This window comes from Schistocerca serialis, chromosome 1 (assembly GCF_023864345.2).
Source record: "Schistocerca serialis cubense isolate TAMUIC-IGC-003099 chromosome 1, iqSchSeri2.2, whole genome shotgun sequence".
Taxonomy (NCBI): Eukaryota; Metazoa; Arthropoda; class Insecta; order Orthoptera; family Acrididae; genus Schistocerca; species Schistocerca serialis.
Window position 1 is genome coordinate 317719384 of NC_064638.1, and position 9374 is coordinate 317728757.

General features: G+C 44.6%; 1 pseudogene; it reads left to right on the plus strand.

Moving 5' to 3' along the window:
• The first annotated feature begins 9040 nt into the window (after nt 1–9040).
• On the plus strand, nt 9041–9157 carry LOC126426170 (5S ribosomal RNA; annotated as a pseudogene).
• The last annotated feature ends 217 nt before the right edge of the window (nt 9158–9374 follow it).

Below are 9374 nucleotides of genomic sequence, written 5' to 3' on the forward strand. Positions count from 1 at the left end.
CTTCACTGCGTCTTGCGCAGAAAGATGCGGGTGTTGTTGTGAAGCTACGCTACTGGCCATTAAAAGTGCTACACCAAGAAGAAATGTAGATGATAAACGGGTATTCATTCGACAAATATATTATACTAGAACTGACATGTGATTACATTTTCACGCAGTTTGGGCGCATAGATCCTGAGAAATCAGTACCCAGAACAACCACCTATAGCCGTAACAACGGTCTTGATACTCCTGGGCATTGAGTCAAACAGAGCTTGGATGGCGTGTACAGGTACAGCTGCCCATGCAGCTTCAACACGATACCACAGTTCATCAAGAGTAGTGATTGGCGTATTGTGACGAACCAGTTGCTTGGCCACCATTGACTAGACGTTTTCAATTGGTGAGAGATCTGGATAATGTGCTGGCCAGGGCAGCAGTCGAACATTTTCTGTATCCAGAAAGGCCTGTACAGGACCTGCAACATGCGGTCGTGCATTATCCTGCTGAAATGTAGGATTTCGCAAGGGTCGAATGGAGGGTAGAACTACAGGTCGTAACACATCTGAAATGTAACATTCACTGTTCAAAGTGCCATCAATGCGAACAAGAGGTGACCGAGACGTGTAACCAGTGGCACCCCATACCATCACGCCGGTTGACACCCCAGTATGGCGATGACGAATACACGCTTCCAATGTGCGTTCACCGCGATGTCGCCAAACACGGATGCGACCATGATGAAGCTGTAAACAGAACCTGGATTCATCCGAAAAATTGACGTTTTACCATTCGTGCACCCAGGTTCGTCGTTGAGTAGACCATCGCAGGCGCTCCTGTCTGTAATGCAGCGTCAAGGGTAACCGCAGCCACGGTCTCCGAGCTGACAGTCCATGCTGCTGCAAACGTCGTCGAACTGTTCGTGCAGATGGTTTTTGTCTTGCAAACGTCCCCATCTGTTGACTCAAGGATCGAGACGTGGCTGCACGACCCGTTACAGCCATGCGGATAAGATGCCTGTCATCTCGACTGCTAGTGATACGAGGCCGTTGGGATCCAGCACGGCGTTCCGTATTACCCCCTTGAACCCACCGATTCCATATTCTGCTAACAGTCATTGGATCACGACCACCGCGAGCAGCAATATCACGATACGATAAACCGCAATAGCGATAGGCTACAATCCGCCCTTTATCAAAGTCGGAATCGTGATGGTACGCATTTCTCCTCCTTACACGAGGCATCGCAACAACATTTCACCAGGCAACGCCGGTCAACTGCTGTTTGTGTATGATAAATCGGTTGGAAACTGTCCTCATGTCAGCACGTTGTAGGTGTCGCCAGCGGCGCCAGGCTTGTGTGAATGCTCTGAAAAGCTAATCATTTGCATATCACAGCGTCTTTTTCCTGTTGGTTAAATTTCGCGTCTGTAGCACGTCATCATGGTGGTGTAGCAATTTTAATGGCCAGTAGTGTAAAACACCCTCTCCTACGGCTTGCTGTGACCATACTGACTCCCGTATCCTCGTCCGGATATTTCGATAGTATGACCTTTCGGTTAATTTGCTCTTTACGAATATAATCTGATCTCTTAAACTTTGTATTGTAAATGGCTCTCTGATTTTTTATCCGCGGTGGTAAAGTCATACATCGTCCGTCCCAAGAAAAAGAAAGAAAAAAAAAGAATGCGAGACTCATTTTGTTGCTGGCGTACAAGTGATGTCAGCGCAGCAGCTACTCTGGCAGCTTGGACTAACAACTTTAAGCAACAGATGTGCAATGGATCAGTCGGTTATGAGCAGACAGTGTTTAGCGGCCATGCGGCCATAAAGCGTTAACGTTGTTATGTCACAAACCGCAATTGAGGCAATATTTCTAAATCAAGTGTTCATGATATTCTTCAGAATGTATCGAAGAAGACAAATGTGCAAAGTTCATCGCCCATACCTTGAATTCTGATCAATAACTACGACACGTGGACGCCTACAGCTACGTGCTTGACCTCAAAGATTGTAGACAGGTCTTTTCCGGAAAAAAATCTCGCAGGTGACGAGACCTGTTGTTAGGAATACGAAGCTAACGCAAAACGACAAGGTCCAGAAATTCTCATTATCAACGATCTGACGGCATAACCATCATTCAAACCAAAGTGACGCTCGAGTTAATCGCAGAGAATAACTTTTCTGACAGGTTCTCACCTTGTATGTACTTTTCGTGCGTTGTGCTTAAGTGGGAGGAGGCTATATAGAACACCTGAAGCACTAAAACCACCACCTTCTCTATATTTTTTATTAATACGATTTCGAAACTTTATTGGATTGACAGGAAATGTTTCCACTGCTTGCTGTCCTCCTTTGTCTCGGGGTCACAATGATGCTTCCAAATCTCGTCCACAGCGATAGGTGGCTAAAGAAGTGACTTGGACTGGTACGACGCAACACAAGCATTTCGGTAGCTCTTTGGTTCTGCGGGCTCTTTGAGTGGGAGTAAGCAGTCACAGGAGCTGGCAAGCGACGACTTGTGTCAAGTTCAAAACGTCGTCCAATATGTTGAAAACTCAATCATGACTGATTTTCACCTTTTCCATTATCGCTTCGATTGCAATTTGCTGTTCTGTGAACACGAGAACCTCCACTTCTCTTGCGATTACCGACCCTTCACATAGAGTTGGTTTCCCGCTCTTTGTTCTTCATTCGGACACCTTGCAAGCATCGCTTAAATTGTTTTAATACTCATGTAATGGTGAAGTCAGACGGTAAGGCATGCAAAGCTGAGGAACTGAAAAATGTTGACTGAAAATATCTGAACCTTATTTGAGGACATCCTGTCAACAATGAGGTCGTTAGAGACGGAGCAGAAACTCGGATCAGGGAAGGACGGAGAAGGAAACAGGCCGCCTCCTTTCAAAGGAACAGTCCCGGTATTTGCCTAAAGCGGTGTAGGGAAATCAAGGAAAACCTAAATCAGGATGGCCAGATGCGGGTTTGCACCGTCGTATTCTCGAAGGCGGGACCAGTGCGCTAACCACTGTGCAACCTCGCTCTGTCTGAACCTAATATGAGATGTAAATAAGTTAAGTTAAATTCACGCTGCACGATGTAAAATCTAGCGTAACCGGTCGATCAAAGAAAACTATAGCGAGAAAGAAATATGTTCTCAATAATGTTTAGGTAGCCGTCTGACGCTACAAACAAAATGACTTCGTGCTAAATGTTGGCCCTGAATGTTGCGAATCTTTGTTAGTTTAGAAAAAGATTCCTGTGTCAGAACTAATATCGTTATTACACAACAAATGATGACTGAATAAAACACATCTGACTTAAACTACTAAATGTGTTTGAAAGCTTAATGTAGCCCTTTCATTAAATATTTCACTCGAATTAAACCTCGGAACGTATAGTGACATTATTCTCGTTTGCTCTGCAATAAAATAATGCTTTGACTGTCAAAATTAAGTTTCACTTGCCGTACTCGCGATATGCAACGCGACACTGGATTTCATCAACACTCAAAAATTTTACTGAGTACACAACTCGCAATCTGCAAAGCGGGAGTGCAGTCAAATAAAACCATGAATGCAAACCAAAAATCGGATACTAATCTCACCGACAAAAAAAGAATGATTGAATTGAAACTTTAAATTTCATCTGAGCTTCATTAAGTCGTAGCAACAATACAGCTTTCCACACTGCTCACACATGAACTAATTCACAAAACGCATCTTTAACATTTATCACTGAAGTAAAAGACAGGTTCAAATGGCTCTAAGCACTATGGGACTTAACATCTTAGGTCATCAGTCCCCTACAACTTAGAACTACTTAAACCTAACTAACCTAAGGACATCACACACATCCATGCCCGGGGCAGGATTCCAACCTGCGACCGTAGCAGCAGCGCGGTTCCGGACTGAAGCTCCTAGAACCGCTCGGCCACAGCGATCGACTACAAAGCAGGAGCATAAAACTTCATTGAAAAAACTTACAGAAAATCTAAACCGCAAACACTGTTATAACAACCATCGTACTAAGTAATTCCAAATACAACAAACCACGTTACGTTTAAATGTTACTTTTTCTCATTCTTACAGTATTTTAATCCTTCTGATTAAAGTCTCTCTTTAAATGTTGTATTACAAAAATTGCTCCAAATAAATCTCCGCTCCATTTCAGACCAAGTACATTACCATACAGTTACTATAAGCACACTGTGACACAGCTCTCTTACAAAGAAAAGCTAATTTCTGTGACCAGCATCTCTGGTGTCGAACAAAAGCGATATTACAAGACTTGAGATCATTCATCAAATTTACAAATCAACTCACATTTGTGGCCCATGACATACTCTGAATTATCGTAGTGAATAGGACAGTCACCTTTCAAGCAAGAGTACCCTGGAAGCGTTGCGTCACCTATTAATCATGCCATACGATGATGCATCGTCCCGCACTCTTCCATCATCTCGGCATGGACTATGACAGCGTTGTTCGTTTCAAATGCAGAAAATGAATAACTACCCTATTTATGGTTTGCGACATTTTTCTTTGTTTCCTCTAGCGGCGTGCTATGGTACTGTGGCCAGGAGATTTCTTTGCGTTCCATGACTGCAAACGTGCACCAGCAAACAAACAAAAGACCAATTACATAAATTTATGTTTTCCAGGTCATTGTTAAACCATTACGACTGCCTCTCGTATCACTAAACAAAGCAAACTGAGGACCTGATGAGGTTAACAACATCCTCGTCTTTACGCAGAGATGAGGTGGTAACAGCGTCCACTGCGCTTTACTTCTTTAACTTTTTCGTGAAAATGACGACTATTATATCCTTTTTTTGAAACTGCGTTTTACCTTTCGCGCATGATGTCTCGTTTATTGTGATAACATTTAGAACCAAATCTCATGCACAGAATGATTTCTGCTAGAGTTCCCCCGGTAGGTCAGTGTAACAAAAATTATGAAATTTTTACAAATTTGTCATTTCGTTATACTGTTCCTAACATAGCAGAAACTGCTACCGTACCGTCAAAGGGATACTTGTTGTGAATACTTTATTTCTTCTTCTCACTTAGCTTTGCATCGTATCCTTGCAGCTGTAAGTTGCAAAAATTTATCATTTTACATGTGCTTTGCGTCAGCTATCTCAGTCCTTTCTCCTTTTCCTCGTCAAGAGCCTTTCTCCTTGTCATCATCAACAGATTTATTGACGTTAGAAGCAAGTCATCGTGCCTACCCGTGGAGGCATTTTCTTTGCTTGCGCTGCGAGGTATCAACTGTAACGTAACAAAGTTAGTTCCCGCTAGTGATTGGCCAACAGTCTGCTTTGTCGAGTAGTAACTTTAGTGGCCGGTGCTGGGCGACGACGTTTCGGCCAGAATGGAACACTGCCTGTGAAAGCTAATCCACACCACCAACGGCTCAAAGTCAGCTTCATCACACATAGCGCAGGTGATATTGAACAGGTTCGCCAGGAACAATATTTAAACTCACAGAAACTATCGCATTGCTATTTCAAAAGATAATGTGATCTTATAATGGGTTGTCTTGCAGCGTTCTGATGCACTATTTTTTAATGACAGAACAAATTTTGTTTAATTACGGAACAAGTAGCACACAGTCAACTCTAGCCAACGTCACTACTGTATCTACAGTTTAACATGCTAAGCCGGCCGGAGTGGGCGAGCGGTTCTAGGCGCTACAGTCTAGAACGGCGCGACCGCTACGGTAGCAGGTTCGAATCCTGCTTTGAGCATGTATGTGTCTGACGTCCTTATGTTAGTTAGGTTTAAGTAGTTCTAAGTCCTAGGGACTGATGACCTGAGCAGTTAAGTCCCATAGTGCTCAGAGCCATTTGAACCACTTTTTTTAACATGCTAAACTCCGTAAGACATCGTGAGTATTCCGTGTAACACTGAGGCAGACTGCGCTGTTGTAGCAGACGTGACGGAAAGTAGCTAGAAAATCACTGAGCTGTTCGTTAAGTAACCCGTACGATATAGTGATCAATACTAGCGTATGTGTGTGAAAGGCGATAGTGAGAGTTAACTACATACTAGTGTATGATGTGTTCTAACACAACCACCGGATATCCGAAAATACAGGGTGATTCAAAAAGAATACCACAACTTTAGGAATTTAAAACTCTGCAACGACAAAAGGCAGAGCTAAGCACTATCTGTCGGCGAATTGAGGGAGCTATAAAGTTTCATTTAGTTGTACATTTGTTCGCTTGAGGCGCTGTTGACTAGGCGTCAGCGTCAGTTGATGCTAAGATGGCGACCGCTCAACAGAAAGCTTTTTGTGTTATTGAGTACGGCAGAAGTGAATCGACGACAGTTGTTCAGCGTGCATTTCGAACGAAGTATGGTGTTAAACCTCCTGATAGGTGGTGTATTAAACGTTGGTATAAACAGTTTACAGAGAATGGGTGTTTGTGCAAAGGGAAAAGTTCTGGACGGCCTCCAAGAAGCCCTGATCTTACCCCTGCGATTCTTTCTTATGGGGGTATGTTAAGGATATGGTGTTTCAGCCACCTCTCCCAGCCACCATTGACGATTTGAAACGAGAAATAACAGCAGCTATCCAAACTGTTACGCCTGATATGCTACAGAGAGTGTGGAACGAGTTGGAGTATCGGGTTGATATTGCTCGAGTGTCTGGAGGGGGCCATATTGAACATCTCTGAACTTGTTTTTGAGTGAAAAAAAACCTTTTTAAATACTCTTTGTAATGATGTATTACAGAAGGTTATATTATGTTTCTTTCATTAAATACACATTTTTAAAGTTGTGGTATTCTTTTTGAATCACCCTGTATATTGTCAGTGAACGAAACCAGTTATACTGTGAAAAAGTGAAAAACAGTGAACTATAACAAAAACCTTTGTTGTTATACAATGATGTAAAAAAAATCACAACACCAAGAAGGGATAATTAATCGAAACCCTCAGCTGCCAACAGGTGTTGTTGATACACCTCAATAGGGAGAGCTGAAAATGTGTGCTCCAACCGGGACACAAACCTGGGATCTCCTGCTTACATGGCAGACGTTCTATCCATCTGAGCCACCGACGGTTCTAAATAGCTCTGAGTATTATGGGACCTAACATCTGAGGTCATCAGTCCCCTACAACTTAGAACTACTTAAGCCGAACTAACCTAAGGACATCACAAACATCCATGCCCGAGGCAGGATTCGAACCTGCGACCGTAGCAGTCGCGCGGTTCCGGCGCCACCGAGGGCACAGAGAACAGCACGACTGCAGGGACTTGTCCCTTGCACGCTTCCCAACATTCCACAACGTTCATTCGTAATGTTCCTAAAGGATATTTTCCCATTCACTCATTACTCGCGCCAAATAATGTAGATTGTGGAGAGTTAGTAATGTGGGTCTCACGGGAAGCGTGCAAGGGGTAAGTCCCTGCATTCACGCTATCCTCCGTCCTGTCGGTGGCTCAGGTAGATAGAGCGTCCGCCATGTAAGCAGGAGATCCCGGTTTCGAGGCCCGGGTGAGGTACACATTTTCAGCTTTCCTTATTGAGGTATATCAGCAACACCTGTTGGGAGCTGAGGGTTTCGATTAATTATCATTTCTTTCTAGAGAAGCTGCATGGTCATCATTGGTATCTGTTCTTTCGTAACAGTTACTATCTTCATATACGCCAAGGTGTTGTCCGACGTCAACAAAAGTTGGTAGGCGTATTTCTACATTTGAAAGACTATCTCTGTTCAGATTTCGGGGCAGTCGCATAAGTTTGGCGCTAGTAGCACTCAGATCAGGTTTGCTTTAAATACAAGCTGTGACGGTCGTGAGCTTTAGTTGCCTTTGGACGTGGTGAGCTGATGTTAGTTAAGAATGCCCTTAAGGCGACAAAGACGACACTGTCAACACCTCAGTGAGTTTCAACGAGGTAGTGTAATAGGGTTGCGAGAAGCTGGATATTCCTTCTGCGATATTGCAGGAAGAGCAGGGAGGAATGTAGCTACTATACATGATTGCTGGCAGCGGTGGTCACGAGAATGTATGGTCGCAAGAAGAGCGGTCTCCGGACGGCCAGGTGGCAGTACCGAAACGGAAGAGCCACGTGTTCGGCTTATGGTTGTGGCGCATCGTACTGCGTCTGCAGCAGCAATTTGAGCAGCAGTTGACACCACAGTCACACAAGGAACCGTTACAAATCCATCACTTCAAGAATAGCTCCGAGCTAGATGCCGTGTAGCGTCTATTCCACTGACCCCAAACCACCGTCATTCGCGACTAAGTGGGTCAAGCGAAAGCTCATTCGAGAGCAGGGTGGAGGTCTCTTATGTTTTCTGATGAAAGCTGCTTCCGCATCGGTGTCAGCGATGGCCGTGTGTTGGTTAGAAGGAAGCCATTTGAGGGCCTGAAACCAACCCGTCTGCGTGCTAGACACGCTGGACGTACACTGGAGTTATGGTGTGGGGTACGATTTCGTATGACAGCACGAGCAATCTCATATTTGCACGACAGATCCACATTAACCGTCCCTGTGTTGATCGACCAAGTGCAACAGACATGGATCTCTGCCTCACAAACTGGCATCCGGCACATGTACGACTTAATGTATGCAGGTTTGTATGCTTGCTTTCAACATTCCGTCGGTTACACGTTTACTAGTGTATCAGCATTTCACATTTGCAGTGGCTTACCTCGCGCTTACATTAACCTTTGATCTTGCAATGTCAGCCGGTTAAGTATATTACTCAGATAAAAGTATTCCTGAAATTTCATTACTCTACATGAATTATTTTTTGGTGCTGCGATCTTTTCCGTCAGATACAGTACCACTGTTTCGACTTATTACCAATTGCAGCCTTCCGCAGTGTCGGCAGCTGCTCAGACCTGATTGCCTGCAGCACACTGACACACACACCGGCCACGTACAGGAGTTGGGTCAAAATGTGGTAATACCGCGAGAAATGAATTCTCGAACATAAATGCAGGTGGCGCTTTTGTATCTGACCTCGCACGGCACCTGCAGATGATAGTCGTGGTCAGAACAATGTTCTGTGCAATTTTAAGTACATTACGTCACAGCGAGGCAACGGCCTTGTCACAGTGGATACACCGGTTCCCGTGAGATCACCGAAGTTAAGCGCTGTTGGACGTGACCGGCACTTGGATGGGTGACCATCCAGCCGCCATGCGCTGTTGCCATTTTTCGGGTGCAGTCAGCCTCGTGATGCCAATTGAGAAGCTACTCGACCGAATAGTACCGACTTCGGTCAAGAATACCATCATCACGACCGGGAGAACGGTGTGCTGACCTCACGCCCCTCCTATCCGCATCCTCCCCTGAGGATGACACGGCTGTCGGATGGTCCCGGTAGGCCACTCGTGGCCTGAAGACGGAGTGCTTTTTATGTCACAGCGA